The sequence below is a fragment of the Cucumis melo genome, chromosome 7, assembly GCF_025177605.1.
Source record: "Cucumis melo cultivar AY chromosome 7, USDA_Cmelo_AY_1.0, whole genome shotgun sequence".
Classification (NCBI taxonomy): Eukaryota; Viridiplantae; Streptophyta; class Magnoliopsida; order Cucurbitales; family Cucurbitaceae; genus Cucumis; species Cucumis melo.
Genome location: NC_066863.1, coordinates 21548716 through 21566141, shown reverse-complemented (window position 1 = coordinate 21566141; position 17426 = coordinate 21548716).

Below are 17426 nucleotides of genomic sequence, written 5' to 3'. Positions count from 1 at the left end.
ATAAACATGGATTAAGTTCGAGTAAATAGTCTAAATAGTCTATAGTATATGATTAAAAGTTTGGCGCTTTATTCAGAGATACTATGGATACGGCCCACTTTGTAAATAATACAAACGATGTAATCCTGAATCGTTCATGTAGAGACATGAAAGAAGAGGCATCCTATGTAAAAGGTTTACATGAGACAAAACCATGAAATAGTCACTTTTTACGTAATAACATCGTTTACTGTTTAAAACTGACTATCTCGTTTTTTTAATGACCTAGGTAACTTAATTTTAATTTTAAGCTAACTATGAACTCCTGTTCATACGAGATTATTCTTAGATCTGCATAGGTGAAGGCAACTCATTAGCGTTGGCCCAATAAGCCTCTCATTTCAGGGATAAGATCGGGTGAATAGTTGGGAACATAGGGTGCAAGACAGATTCACTCATACCCGTTTTAGAATTAGTAGATAGGTTGTTCCCTTAAGAACTGAATCCAAGTCTTGAACATAGGGGCCCCAACCTCTCATTGGCTTGAGAGCGATTTGGTTTATAGGTTGGACCTTAAACCAAATGTTCAATAGTGGATCAATGGGACTTAAGGAACAAGATGTAGTCTTAGGAGTAAAAACGGTATTTTGACTCAACCGAGGTTACGAACAACCTGTGAAAGATTAACTTATTGATCATGGTTATATCAGATGGACAGAAATATATCTATAGTGAGAGGAGTGGAGCTATAAGACTTTAGTGGAATAACTTGTTAGTTAACGAATGTCGATTAGCTTGGTCTAAAAGAGTTTAGCCAATTAATCTCGGATCGTTGGAGCCCAGGATCTATAGGTCCATTAGGTTCCTCTGCTAGCTCATACGAAATTAACTTAGAACAACATGTTGGAATAATTCGAATTGTTCGAATTAGGTAAGGAGAGATAAACCGACGAATATATGTGATATAATCATCGGTTATAGGACTTTATATTCAAATGTGATTTTGAATTTGAGAAAAATGAATGCGGATTCATGCTCGAGAGGTCAAAATTAGTCAAAATGGACAAAATGGTAAAAAATCAAAATGTTGACTTTTGACTTTTACTGAAATGGTCAAATGATCATTTTGCCCTTGACTAAAATTAATGGGAATATCCAAAAATCCCACTAAATGGAATGGTGAGTAATTCCACTAAATGTTAGTGGAATACAAAGTGTTGAGAAATTATCCAACTAATTACATGCAAATTTGCATGTAATTGGTTATAAATAGTTCTTCTTTTTCAAACTAAAGAAGTATTGTTTTTGGCTAATTTTTATCAAAACTTCATTCCATATCTCTCTCTAAATTCCTTCATTCAACGGGTACCACAACCTAGTTCTTAGTCCGGAGTATAGTGGGTGATCTCTAGTGGTTGTTCCGGGTGTGTGATCGTGAGAAGATTTGGAGCATCAGGGAGCTTCAAAGGTAAAGAATTTCTTTTAACCTTAATCATTGTAATTAGGGTAGTCTTAAGCATGTTAATTACTAAAGTGTTTAGTTGCATATAGAGTAATTTTTCGATCCTGTTTTCGCTGTGTTTGTATAATTTCCAGCATTATAAAGTATATACATAAAAGTAATAAGATATGTAAAGCAAGAAATATTAAAGTATTTCCTTTAAATTTTTACCTAAAAAATCATTAAAAAAATTATGATTTTGCATTTATAATTTCATAATTTCAAAAGAAATATGATTTTGGTGGATGTTTTTACCCTTTCACTATAACTTTTTTTTTAGTCTTATTTTAGTGATAATTTTCACATTTACATAGATTTAATGTTTGAAGCCATTTTCATATTCAACAAGATAGAAATTAGACTTCGTTAACTTTTCATCTCCTTATTAAACAAAATGTTTTGATTTCATAACCGATATTAGTTAATGTTTTATGTTATTGGGGTCATAATGTACTTTTTCATCTTCCACAACATAACTAATATTATATAATGCTATATGTTATTACACAACCTAACAACCTTTCTATCTTCCACCTTATTTGGATATACATAGATTAAATGGTTAAGTTTGCAATGTGTAAGCTCAAGATGTTAAGAAATGGAATTTGAATTGTGCAAACAAATCAAATTCAACATTTGATCATTGAAAAACAAAGAGACATAGGAGAAGAAGATGATGAATTTGGAGAATATTGGAATGACTGTTTCAATTTTATAAAGTTAAGTTAAAATTATAATGTTTTGTGTGATTTTCACATGCATAGCACGTGTTGGTTACTAGTATATATAAAGATATATATGTTATGAATAAATAACCGATGCAACAACACAAAGAAGAATAGAGAAGAGAGGAAGTAGAGGATAATTTAACTCAATTGTGGTGTATATTACGAAGGCAGCACACACTTCTATTTATAGGACATATCATGGTATAAGTTACATTATGGAATTCAATGGGATGAATGTTACAATATGAAATTGAACGAGAGTTATATGAAAATTGTAACCTATGTAGGTTATGGATATCTATATTTATAATATATATCATTATATTTACAATACCCTCCCTTAGATATCCATATTATATAAAAATAAATGCTTCGTTAAAACCTTATTAGGAAAAAACCCGATGGAAAAAAATCCCATTGAAGGAAAAAGAGTAACTGCCTCATTAAAAATCTTGCTAGAAAAACCTAATGGAAAAAATCATAGTCAAGTAAAAAAGAATGCATTATTTCAATTCTTTGAAGGCAATATTTCTACTCCCCTTATGAATACATCACTTGAGTTCTCTGAGTCGTCGCGTTCCAGTGTTATGCACCAGCTTTTCAAAGGTTGATGAGGGTAATGCATTTGTGAATAAGTCCGCCAAGTTGTCTTTTGAAGAAATTTGTTGAACACTGATGTCGTCATTATCTTCAAAGTCATGTGTATAGAAGAGTTTTAGTGAGATATGTTTTGTTCTATCTCCTTTTATATACCCTCCTTTGATTTGTGTTATACATGCGTTATTATCTTCAAATAATATTATCGATAAATTTTTACTGAAGGACAAACCACATGTTTCTCGAATATGATGAGTCATTTACCTCAGTCATACACATTCTCTACTAGCTTCATGAATTGCAAGAATTTCTGCATGATTCGATGAAGTGACCATAATGGTTTGCTTTACAGACTGCCAAGATATAACAATTTCAACACATGTAAACAGATAACTTATTTGAGATCTTACTTTGTGTGGGTCAGATAAATATGTAGCATCCGACATAACCAACTAGATCAAAGTTTGATTTATTTGAATAAAAAAAACTCATATCAATTGTCCCTCGAAAATAATGAAGTACATGTTTAACTCCATTCCAATGTCTTTTTTGTTGGAGAAGAACTATATATTGCCAATAAATTTACTGAAAATGCTATATCTGGTCTCGTGTTATTAACAAGATACATTAGTGCACCTATTGCACTAAGGTATAATACTTCAGGATCAAGTAATTCTTCATTGTCTTCTTGAGGTCGAAAGATATCATTTTTTACATCTAGTGATCAAACCACGACTAGAATGTTTAATGGGTGTGCTTTATCCATGTAGAATTTTTTTAAAATCTTTTTTATATATGTCGATTGATGAATAAAAATTCTATCGGCTAAATGCTCGATTTGCAAGCCAAGGTAAAATTTTATATTTTGTTTTGCCAACATCTCTCATTTCAAATTCCTTTTTAAGATATTATATTGCTTTTGAAAGCTTTTTAGAAGTTTCCAATTATATTTAAATCATCAACATATAAAACTATAATCGCAAATTCTGACTGTGATTTCTTAATAAAAACATATTGACAAATTGGATTATTTTGATAACCTTCTTTCAATAAATATTCATTTAAGCGATTGTACCACATTCATCCTGATTGTTTCAATTCATATAATTATCTTTATAATTTGATTAAACATAATTCTCTAGTGTTTGAATTATATGATTCAAGTATCTTAAATCTTTCAGGGATTTTCATATAGATTTCATTTTCTAAAAATCCATACAAGTATGCTGTAACTACATCTATAAGACGCATATATATCAAGATTTTCACATACAAAATCAGACTAATTTTCATATGTTTCCTCATAATCAATGCCTGGTCTTAGAGAAAATCATTGTGCAACAAGTCGTGTTTTATATCTAGTGACCTCATTATTTTCATTTCGTTTAACACAAATACCCATTTAAATTGTAATGTCCCAAAAATTAAGATAATTTTGGAGTTAATTATCTTAATTTTGTTTAATTAGATTTAATTTATTGGACGTTATTTTGAATTCATTTAATGAGAATTATTTGATTTTTGTGGGAATTGAAATTATTAAGTATTTGTTGGATGACACTAGAAGAAATATGACCTTTAATGTCGGTTGTAAAAAATGGAAACGGATCTTTAATGTCGCTTTTTAAAATACGGATGTTTAATGTCGGTTTTAAACCGACATCAAAGATGAAGGATTAATGTCGGTTTTAAACCGACATTAAAGATCTGTTTTTTTCAAACCGACATTATAGATATATTAATAATTTCGCAAAAGATATATTTAGGGTTTCAAACCCCAAATCACCACTGCCGCTTTCCATTTCTCTTGCCCTTTCCATTTCCCTTTCCCTTCCCCTTTCCTTCATCTTCTTCAGCCGAAGGAAGACCCAGCGCCGTTCCCTTCCCCTTTCCTTCATCTTCTTCAGCCGAAGGAAGGACCCAGCGCCGTTCCCTTCCCCTTTCCTTCATCTTCTTCAGCCGAAGGAAGACCCAGCGCCGTTCCCTTTCCCTTTCCTTCATCTTCTTCAGCCGAAGGAAGACCCAGCGCCGACACTTCTCCTTGCCATCGAACATCCATTCGTCGGTCGCCGTGTCTCCCAACTGCGCTCAATCTGACCACATCGTCGAATCTGGCCATTTTTCTTTTTATCTTCTATCCTCTATATTTTCATTCTTTTTCTCCTTTTTGTTTCGATCTAACCTTTTTTTTTATGGTTTTCAATTTTTTTCTCAGCAAATAAGAGATTGGAAAGATGGTAGAAAGGAATAACATAAATGAAGAGATTTAAGAAGAAAGCAGGAAAGGGGAATTTAGAATGGAGGTTGTGGGTTTTTTCAATGAGTCACGGTCTCAACTTCTTCCCATTTCTTCCACTCCCTCGCCGCCCCACTTCTGACTTGCCACTGTCGGTTAGTTTCAAAGCGCTCTTCATGCTCGTCAAACCCTTCCATAAACTTAACCTTCTCTGTATTCTTATCTTTACTTCATAGGTTATTTGAGGGGAAAATCTGGTTGTTTTTCATTAGAATTTAAGCAATGACTCCGACAGCTTCCGTCGCTTCTGATGGAGAGGCCAAATGGGAATTCAGCTGGTTGTTCTCTCTCTCTAAGTCCATAAATGTATAATTATAAATTTTCCTTTTCTTATATGGCATATGCTTTGAAATCGATTTATTCATAGATGTTTCGTGTTAGCACTTGGGTTATAACTTCGCCTCTTTAGCTTTATCTTAAATTGATTCTCCTGTGATTAATCACTTAAGTTCTTTATTTAGTTCTTTAGTCCTGAAAGTTCAATTTTTTGTTGCTGAATTATCCGGAATTTGTGGTCAGAGTAGTGTCGTGAAAGCTTATTGTTTGAATGCACGAGTCTCTGTTTGTATTTATGTTATTTATAATTTTGACTCTAGGTTTATATGAGCGTGCTATATGTACAAACTCTCTACTTCTAGAAGTTGTAATTTGTAATTTGATAGTTATCTCTGATATAATAAAAGTGTTCTCCATCTCTTTTATTCAAATGAAGAATGCATTGAATGGTGATGAGCATGGAAGTTTTTCATTTGTATTATTTTTGTTTCTATCTCCGTCTTCGTTTTCTATTACATATCACCTCGACTGAGTGATTATGGATCATTCTTGCTGAAACAAACAGGCTTATTCCATTTTGGCTCTTCAAAATGAAATTAGATGATCAATTTTATTTTTCTTCGACAGTAAATTCGAACTATAGTTAATTGTGTGGTTGCATGACTGTCCATTCGGTATTCTTTGATTAATTGGGTGTTTCGATTCAATTGTATTTACTTGTTTTCCTTTCTCTACAATGATGAAATGAAGTTTCTTCAAATATCATGTTTTCCCATTTTTTCGAAGATATTATAATTTTGTCCTATATAACTCATCATTCTAAAGGCTAGGTTTCCCCATGTTAAACTTTTTGTCCTCAAATATATCCGTAACTGAATGCTCTTTCTAATTGTATTACTCCGTTGTCATTCACTCCATTCATGAATTTTTAAGCTTTTTGTTGTTATTACTAATTAGGCCTTATCTTACTTGATTGAAGGCACTTTTTGTGAGTTTCTTTTTTGTTTGTTATTATATTCTTTCATTCTTATTAAAAGTTGAATTATTCATTATTAAAAAGAAATTCTTTTACCAAGAATATTATATTAAGACGTGGAAAAGTATACCATGTATGTTAAATATGTGTTGATCAATACATTCTTTTTCAATCGAAAGTGCATCACTGTGTTTGTGATTTCCATGTTTTGATATGATTTGTATCTAGGTCGTTGCCCTGTGATTATGTCCCTTAGTGATTAAGACTCATTAAAATTTAAATGATTTTAGTTGATCGTTTGGGTAGAAATCTACTCGTGCTATTGGCTCCATCTGTATTGTGTTTGCAGTTACAATCACTTGATTCTCTCGGGAATTTGGAGATTACGGTGCAAGAGATGCAAGTATCAAAGGTTAGCTGTGATGGCTTAAATAAGTGATAGTATCTGTTGTCTTGCAATTTGCTCTGTAAATTGACAAATATTATGTAAAACTTGTGCAAGTGTATATGTTAGATATTATATTAAATTTGTCTTCAACCACTAGCTTAAGCTTTTGGGTTGAGTTGGTAATTAAAGATGGTGCTCTCTTTCTAGTCTTTAGTGGTTTCTTCTTACAGCGATTTGTTTTACTGTTCTCTGTTCGAGAGTTTATATCTTGTGAGCATTAATTTTTTTTTCATTTTTTCAATGAAAAGTTTTGTTGCTTATATATATTATATCTAAAAGATTACTTTTGAATGGCTAAAAGTTTAATTTGTACCGTTGGTTTTTGGCTAGATCGTTGTTTAGGTGAAATGGGTTTCTCTTTTGAGCTTGTTTTGATTGTTTCTGAGCAATATTAGAATATACGTCGAATGATTTCCATTCTTTCCTCTTCATTTTACACAAGGCCAGTTGGGGTTCTGGCCAATTTGTTGTTGGTCGCTTTAATAACAGCATTGGAGATTTTGACAGAGGAGTGAGCGATAGAAATAGTGGTTTTGTGTGAGTTATCAATCTGTGGTTAAGAGCATTATTCGGAATGATAGGGCGTAAAGCGAAGAACTTATGAATTTACGAATTACTTTTTAAACCCGCCATGGATGAGGAAGAACTTATGAATTTAAGTGCTTCAGATTATCCATTGATGACACAAGATGGTTAATACACTTGTTTTATACTTCTATGATTAGTTCATCTCTTCCAGTTCCTATTGATGAATATATTTCCATGTGATCAAATTATCTTTAAATGTGCAGATTTGTTTCATGTGTTCTCTAACATAACTAGAAATTTCAATTTTATTGAGCACTCTCAGATTGCAGGGTGGAAATTGTATGTAGTAGTTAATACCTTGAAGTTTTTTTCTTTTTTTTTCTGATCAAGTAATTATAAGCATTGTCATTGTTATGATAACCAACCTATCTATCATTTCAGGAGTCACCGAGCGAAACCGATCATCATCGATCCAGATCTTTACTTATCCAAAAAGTCGGAACTTGCTTAGACAACTCAAAGACGCTCACTTCCAACATCCTTCAAGTTGTTTACAGGTTAGTATGTATATCATTTCTTTCATGTACTAATCTGCATGTAGGTGCAATTGTTCTCCGATGTATTGTAAACTGAGCAACAAGGTTAACTTTTTCCATATTTAGAAGGTTATTTTTTTTGGCTCAGTTGTAAACTTAAGTTGAACAAACTAGCCATGTTATATGATCAAACAAAATTTGATACTAAATAGATTAATTGGCGTCTATCCTTTGACTGTAAACTTCGAGCAATTCCCATCGCAACCACATTAGCATTTGTAAGGAACTTGTTTGCTTCGCTACTTAATTATAATTTATTATAATAAATAAAAAAGAATGATTAGCTACAAAATGAATTAAGAAGGTGATATATATATATATATATATATATATATATATATATATATATATATATATATATATATATAAATGTATGTATGTACCTGTAATAGTGTCATTAACTGTGGTATAGAATGTGGTGTTTTGAGAAAATGAGAAGCCAACTCCAGCTGGAGATTCAACATATAGAATGTTTGCCACTGTGTTTCCTCAAAATTAACACTAATTAAATTAAAACAAGAGATAAAGAGAAAATTAAAGTTTAATTAATTATATGAAGAAGCTAATTAAGAGACCATTGTTCCAGCTGAAGTGATTCTGAATCAAAACATCTCCTTTTGGTTTGAAAGGGCCATGCTCAACAAAAGCTCCAACACCCAATGATGAACACCCTGGACCTTAATTAAATTTAATTCAACAAAACACACCTATACATTAATTATACACATATTATTTTTTGAGAATTAAGTTTTCTGATGGTGTTTTTCTACTTTTGTTACTGTTTTTGAAGAATTTGGCATGATTTGTGTTAATATTGAGTAATTGATTCAATTTTTGTGATATCCTCTATTTTGAAATTATAGGATTGAAATTTTTTCTTAATTACATTGTTTTGGACTTCCATATTTAGCTTCTAGCGGTAAGTTGTGACCCTTTAAAATGTTAATGTATTACCATTATTAATGATCTAGTTATTCATATTTTAGAAACTTGGTAAAATTAGCAGAATAGTAGTAAATTCTCCATGTTCTTAAGTTGATAGTATATTATCTCTCTTCTTCTTGGAAAAAAAAAAGGTCCACTTGTATTTTTTTCTCTTTATATTGCTGGAGACTGTTCTGAAAGCTCATTTAGTGTTCTAAATACTGCTATTGCTAGGAAACGGTGGGATGTTGTCCTTGAGGAGAATGTTCCCTATGTCCTTCCCAAGGTTCTGTGTTCAATGTAGGAAAAAAATAACCTAATGTGTTTAATATTAACAGGCAATTTTTGTTTGGTAAGTTAATGTTTTCCTTCATGGCATTTGAGTAAGATGGTAGCTGATGTCTTTTAATTTTACTGTAAATTTAAGGGATATAAATTCACAAAGTTCATTTGTGGTTTGCTTGCTTTGAATGACATTTTCTTCTCTTAAATAAGTTGGTTTCTGTTTTTTATATTTTTGTTTTGTTTGTGAAATGGGTACTTAGTTACGTAGGTTTCGGTTGCGAGGACTTGCAATTATAACTAGGTCATAACATTGTTACTTATCAATTCAACCATCTTGATGTCTTTTACAGGGAGGAGCTATCTCTAAACAAATGACTGCAATAGAAGAAATGGTTGCAAGTGAGTACAATTAGCGAGACCCTCATCTTTGTGACAAGATATTGAAGATGGTCATTTGTGAAGCGTTCTAGTTTGCTATTAGTTGCAGTTTTAGTTATTGCTCTCTCAATATATTCTTTTTCTTTCTTTCTTTCTTTTTTTCCAAAGGATGACCAGTGTATAATAATTAAGCTTCATAATTTCTTTGTGTTTGGAGCCAAGTTGTATATAAATGTACACATTATTAAGATTTCATTTTGTATATGTACAAGTAAAAGATTTCATTTTTAACTATTTGGTGTCATACAAAATGGACAATAATGCAAGGATTTAATAAAAATAAATTTGAAAAAACGACATTAAAGACAGCTTTAATGTCGGTCAAAAAAAATTAAAGACATCTTTAATGCCGGTGGAAAAACGACATTAAAGATGTATCATAAGTGACATTAAAGACATATTTAATGTCGGTTATCCACCGACATTAAAGATGAACCGACATTAAAGGCCTTCAATAACACCTTCAAAGATGTCGGTTTATAACCGACATTGAAGCCCAACCGACATTAAAGCCCTTTAATAACGCTCGCAAAGATGTCGGTTGCCAAGTGACATTAAAGGCCTTTAATGTCGATTTTAAACCGACATTAAATGCTAGATTTCTTGTAGTGTGAATATTTAATTAATTAGAGATTTTGGTGTGTTTGTTGAGTTTTTGATTAAATGGTAGGTTAAGATGATTAAGTAAAGTTGTGGATTTTTAGTATTGTTGAAGTTGAATTAAACTAAATAATTATGAATGTTATTTAATTAAATTGTAGAGTAGAAAGTTTGTTGGAGATTTAATAATTATATGTATATGTTGAAATATAAAGTTTGTTGGAGATTTAATAATTGTATGTATATGTGGAAATATATATATATATATAATTATGTTAAAGGAAAAGATAATATTATTTTGGAGAAAATATATTTATTAAGGGAGAAAAAGTAAAATAATTATATTTTAGAAAAATATAATTATTTGTAAAAGGATAATTATTTTGGAGAAAGATAAATAATAATTAATTATCGTGGAAGATAATTAATTATTTTGTAGAAAGATAAATAATAATTAATTATTGTGAAAGATAATTAATTATTTTAGATAAAAATAAATATTAATTAATTATTCTAGAGGAAGATAAATATTGATTATGGAGAGAAGTTGATATGATTGGGTAAATAAGAAAAGATAAGAAATTGAATTTATTTAAAAGAAAATTGATAATTATATATTGAAATATAATTATTGGGAAAAAAAGAATGTAACATCCCAAATGTTTAAGGAATTTTTATTAATTAGGTTAAATTATTTAGGTTTTATATTAAGGATTAGAGCCAGAATTTAATGGCCGGGTTAAGATAATTCATATTGAAATTTTATAAGTGATTTATTGGAAAAGATTTGATTGATTAAAAGAATTAAGGATTTAAGTTAAATTGAAAATTTGGAGGGAAAAGTTGATTTTGGTGAAATTGGATTTAATTGAGTATATATGTATGGATATAATATATATATATATATATATATATATATATATATATATATATAATAATTCAAAATATGCATGTTAATGTACAATAATTAAAATTATAAATAAAAATTACATATACATATTATGAAAAATTAACAATAATACACACCAAAAACATTAATTTTACAACATACTTATACATAATATGTTAAAACAACATACTTAGGTAAATTGATAAAAGCATTTAGATTATAAAAACAATTACAAAACTTATGCTAATAGAAAGTAGACAACTAAATTATAGACACAAATCATAAAGAACCCATAAACTATATATAGATCTTAAAATAATTAAAATAAGAATCAAACATAAACAATCACATACATCATAAAGAAATTAAGATGAACTAAACCATAATCTTATTATGAATTAATAATATTTTTAACAAACAATAATCATGTAAATATAATATGTAAAATTACAACATGTAATAGTTATAAAAGATTACATTCTCAAATATTTAAACCATGCATGATGTATACATGAATTATTGCATGCAATGTTCACAAATACCAAAAAAAAAAAAAAACTAACTAACTAACTAATATTATAACCTACCTTTTGCAGATGATAAAATTGTAAAGACTCGTGTTGATAACGTGTTATGAAATAAATAACCAAGGAATTAAATAAGAACATGTTACGTTAAAGAAGAGAGAACAATTGAACTCAACTGTGGTGTGTATTACAAAAGCACCACACATCTCTATTTATAGGACATATCATAGTATAAGTTACGTTATGAAATTCAATGGGATGAATGTTACACTATGGAATTGAATGAAAATTGTAACCTATGTAGATTATGGATATCTACATTTATATATATCATTATATTTACAATAATAGATATATTTTTTGAATTTTTGTAAATAATGTTATTTAAAAAAATAAATGTAAAAAAAATAAGTAGTGAAGTAGTCTGTCAGGTGTATATATATAATTATTTTATCATTAAATGAAATAATTTATTATATAATTATATTTGTTTTTACAAATAATAATGTAAAATGTGGGTGTTAGATGCCTAGATTAGTAAACAAGGATTTATCTAATATAAGGGTAATTAAATTAATATGGGGTTAGGGGTATAAGGATAATTAGATACTTAGGAAGTTACTAATTTATTGTGTAAGTATGGCTACTAGTAGTTATTATGTAAGTGTGGTTACTAGGATAGTTATATCTTGTTATAAATGGAGAGACAGTAAGTGAGACAGGCAAGTTATTATAGTGATTTAGGGCTTTGGTAAGTGTACACAAAATGGAGGTTCCAAGTGCCTTATGTTTAGGTTTATCTCGTTTTTTTTGTTCTTGTTAGCAAGTGTTCTAATAGTCAGTTTTACTAATTTATCCGCAACAAATTATTTTTTGAAACTTTTTCTTTTGACAAACTTAAATGATAAAGTAAAATGTGAGTTTTTCCTAACATACTCGTAACAAATTATTTTTTGTAACTTGTTCTTTTGCCAAACTCAAAATTTTGGGTATTAAACATACCAAATAAAAAACAAAATCAATTATTACAATCTTTTTTTTTATTTTCTTATATATTTTAAAATATACACTCAACTAATTTAAAATGACATTCTATATTGGGAAGTCGTGTATCGCGTACACAATTTCCTTTAATCCAAGTCAGCACACGTGAGTCAAATTGGTCAAAATATGGGTGATGTGGATTAATGGTAGTCGTACTTTGAAAACCGTTTCGAGTTATACCCCATTTCTGAAATTTCTTTTGATACTACCCCATTTTTGAAATTATTTTAAAAAAATATTATTTGTGAAAATACTCTATTTTTTTCTTTGAAACATTTTCAAATATAATAAAATAAAATGAATCTATTTACAAAATATATCAAAATTTAGGTTAATTTACGTAAATGTAACAAAATATTTACGACATGTATAACAAAATAAGAAAAGTCCATAAAGTCCGACTATTTTTTCATAAATTTCATATATGCCCTTGTTGGTTTTAAATATTCAGGGACAAGTTGTGTACTTTTTCTTATTTTTTGCGATTTATTCATCTCCTCTTGCAGATTTTCTTTCTTTGGCGTTTAGAGTTGTTAATTCCCTATTTCATTTTCATCATCTTTGGCTATGTACTATTGCATTTCTAAACAATTGTGTATCAAAATCTAAATGCTTTTGTATATTGTATTATACAATAGATTTGAAGTTTTTTACGATTATTTACATTGAACTACATGGTCGCTTACAAGAACAACACGATCACTTACAAGAACAACATGATTACTTACCATGGTCAACACGATCATTTAAAATATATTATTTCACTCATGATCATTTTATTCTAACATAAACAATCATGTATACAGATCCGACGAGAGTTTAGATTAAATTATACAATCGTTTATGTCCGAAGCTTTCTCGCCATCATTTTAAATTTATTATCCAATCGTTTAAATTTGAAACATTTTCCCCATCATTTATAATGAACTACACAATCATGTATCATGATCTAAACCATCATTTAGACTGTAGTACACGATCATTTAGAAGAAAATTACTTGTACATATGGTCGATAAATCACATGTTGATTTGAATATTTTTTGTATTTTACATTGTGGGCCTACGACCTTTTTTTTAATTGTTTTATATAGTGTAAATATTTTACTGGTTTTTATATTTTTTAAAAAATCCTCAAAATTTATCTAATTACTCTTTTTTTCTATATTTTGTAAGATTAAAATTTTCTTATTTGGATCAGTTTTTTTTTAAAAAAAACTAGTACTTTAACACGTGCTCTAGAAAAATCAACTTGTTTTCTTGATATGTAATGTTCATTAGAAATATTTTAAAACAATGAAAATATGAGTTTACAAAAGGGAAAATCAATATGATAATTAAAGAAAATAATAATTTACAATCATACGAATAGAGGATAAACTTTTAATCTCAAAAGAGGGAGGTGAATGTAAATTACAATCGAGATGATCTCACTTAGCCTTATTAAATGAGTAATCTCATTATGCACATTTTTTTGGGTTAACTTTTCAACATTTGAATTTAACAAAAGGTTTGTTGTTTTCATTGAGATCCCTCTTGCAATTGCAACCTATAAATATCTTGTAGAAAGATAAATTTCAATATATAATATTGTTTGTTCTTGACTTCTCATTAATGGTCGTTATGAAATTAAGACGCACAAAAAACTGCAAAAAGAAAAAAAATATTAATAAACCGCACAAACTTAAATTTGAGTATAACTTACAATGTTGTTAAATCAATAGTGAGCATCAAAATAGACAAGACCCTACCAGGTTTTAAAACTAAAGTTTACATTTTGTATTGATGGATACAATAGACATGTACAGCAGAATATATATCAATTTTACCTTAATTGTATGTAATCATATTAGAAGTCAACATGCATTAATACCCTAATTAAATTAAATTAGAATTAATGAAAACACATACCTTCGAAGCTCCCCATCACTCGTAGTCCTGACACGAACACGAATCAAACCACCCCTAGTATTGACCAGCTATTCTCCGGAGTTAAAACCAAGTTGTGGGACCCGATAAGTAAAGGATCTGAAAGAGATAAGATATTTAGAGATTGGACTTGGGGTTGAGAGTTTGAGAGAGAACAATTTTTGGTGAGTTTTCTTTTTAATTTTTAGAAACAATAAACTAAAAATTGCCAAAAGTTTTTCACCATCTGGAAGAGTAGTATTTATATAGACTACTTATATGTAACTATTGCATGTTTAAACTCACCAAAGCCCAACACCAAACTATTGCATGTTTAAACTCACCAAAGCCCAACACCAAAATCAAATGAATTGAGCACAAAAGTCACAAAGCTAAGCGTAAATTGACTGTGAGAGAACTCGATGTATCGATGATTGACTAAATTTGAAATCTAACCATACTTTTAATCTAAAAATATATAAATATTAGGATTCACTTTCTCTTTCTCTTCTTCTTCTTTTTTTTCAAATAGTCATATCTAATAAATTTTATAAACAAACATTATCATGTGTTTTTTTTATATTACATATTTTTGGTTAATTTTCACAAATGTAACAAAACACGCTCATGTAACAAAATCCATGAAGTTAACCATTTTTAAATATTTCAAGTTTGCCCTTCCGTATTTTTTCTCCTCCTTGCTGCGATTTCTTTCGTTGTGATATTTCTTCCTTTTCTCTTCTTTTTTTTCTACTGTGATTTCTTTCCATCGTTTTTCTTCTTTTCCTCTTCTTTTTTTACGTCGTTTAAATTTGGGACCGTGTACAAAAAATAGCAAAATCTAAAAGATCGTGTATAAAGAATCTTGAAGAAAATCATTTAGATTGGAGTAGCCAAATGTAAACAGTCGTGTAAAAAAAAAGTAAACGATCGTATAAAAAAAATAAACCATCGTGTAGACAAATCTAAATGATCGTGTATCAAAAGAATTAAAAAAATAGTTTAGACAAATCTAAACAATCGTGTACTAAAGAATCTTGAAAAAATAAATGATCATGTAAACAAATCTAAACGATCGTGTAAAAAAATAAACGATCGTGTACCAAAAGAATCGAAAAAATTAGTTTAGCCAAATTTAAACTGTCGTGTACCAAATTTTGAAAAAAAAAATCGTTTAGATTTGGCTACCCAAATCTAAATGATCAAATCTAAACGATCGTGTATAGCCAAATTAAACAATCATGTAACCAAATTAAACGATAGAATTAAAAAAATAAATTGTAGCAAAATCTAAACGATCGTGTACCAAACAATAGCCAAATCTAAACGATTGTGTGCCAAATATATTTCGCGCGTTGTTGACGGCATGGTTGATGAGACATTTTTGGTATTTTTCATGGTGGGCCTATGAGCTTTTCGTTTTCGAAATTGTTCTATAGAGTGTAAATATTTTTTCGCTTTGTTATATTTTTGAAAAGACCCCTTGATTTTTTATACATATTAATATATTGGGTTTCCTATTTAGTTTAACAGAAGATAAAGAATTTTATATATAAGAAAGAAGAGAGGGGACGAAAGGATCACATCCAATACTTTAGAAGGATGGATGAATGGTGGTCTGTGTTCAAGCCTATCACCTGAGCAACTAGAATTGAACGAGAGCCCGCAGGGATACTGGTAGTGAAATGAGAATCGTCACCGTAGTCTATGCCCTGAGGAAGTTCAATGTTCATGCAAGGGGAATAAGTAGAGACTAATATGATTGTGTTGTTTAACACACGATGAGTTGTTAAGACATTTATGAAAACAAGAATTTTTTTTATTGGATGCTTGTATTCCCCAGAAGATTTTCGTAAAACATCACTCACTAAACTCACTTATGTTTTAAGTTTCCCTTCCTCAGGCAAGCGAGACGAGAAAGTTGCTAAGAGGAGACGAGCTGCTAGGCGATGAAATTCTGAAGCCTGAGTTTTAGTTTTATTTGAAGTGTTGCTCTTGTATTTGTTTCAAGATGTTCGAGGAAATTATTAATAAAGTTGTTAAGTTATTGTGAAGTTAAAAGCATTACTAATGTTTATCGCCCAAGCATGTCCTTAAAAGTTAAGCTCAAGTTTAAGGTTAAGGTTCAAGGGTTCTAGCACTTTATTTAGGATTGTTGGGATTGTCCAAGTTGCTACCACACTTAGAATGCGAGAGGAAGGCGTTCTGAGTTGACGCGTGACAGATATCTTATTTATGAAAATACTATTGAACTTGTTTTGGTCCGATTTCACTCATTTTAGCTCTGATTTGAGCGGTTTTCATTGCATTTAACTTGTATTGATATCTAGATTCATATTCTCTGTAAAAGTACGAATTTAATGAGTATATGGATGCATGAGAAAAAAGTTAAGTATAAAATGTTCGATCCATTCTAGTCCCAACACTCTCTTCCTCTGAGAATACCCCATCCTTTTTTAATCATGTCACTTTCATTATGTAGCCATATTCATGAAAATCTTTTAGCGATTTTTCCGCATACTATCACTCTCTAAATGTATGACTCAATCTCCCACAAATTAAACAAATATTGGGGGAGTTTCTCATAGAGAATGGGACACCACACCTCCTTAGCTTTCGTTGATTTTCAATTTGCAAACACAAGATATTGATCCAAACTCTAATCCACATGAACGGGCAAGACTAGCCACTCTGATCATCTCCATCTATTTCTTCAACCTCTCCGATCATTCCTCCCAGCTTTCGAGCTAACGCCCTGAACATGCAATTAACCAGAAGCTTTATAATTTGGATCCAAAATGAAATATGCCGAAATTCCAAGTCCTCTGTAAGATCATTCGCTTTAGGCAAAATCAACATAGCGCCCCATCAAACTTCCATGGCCCCAT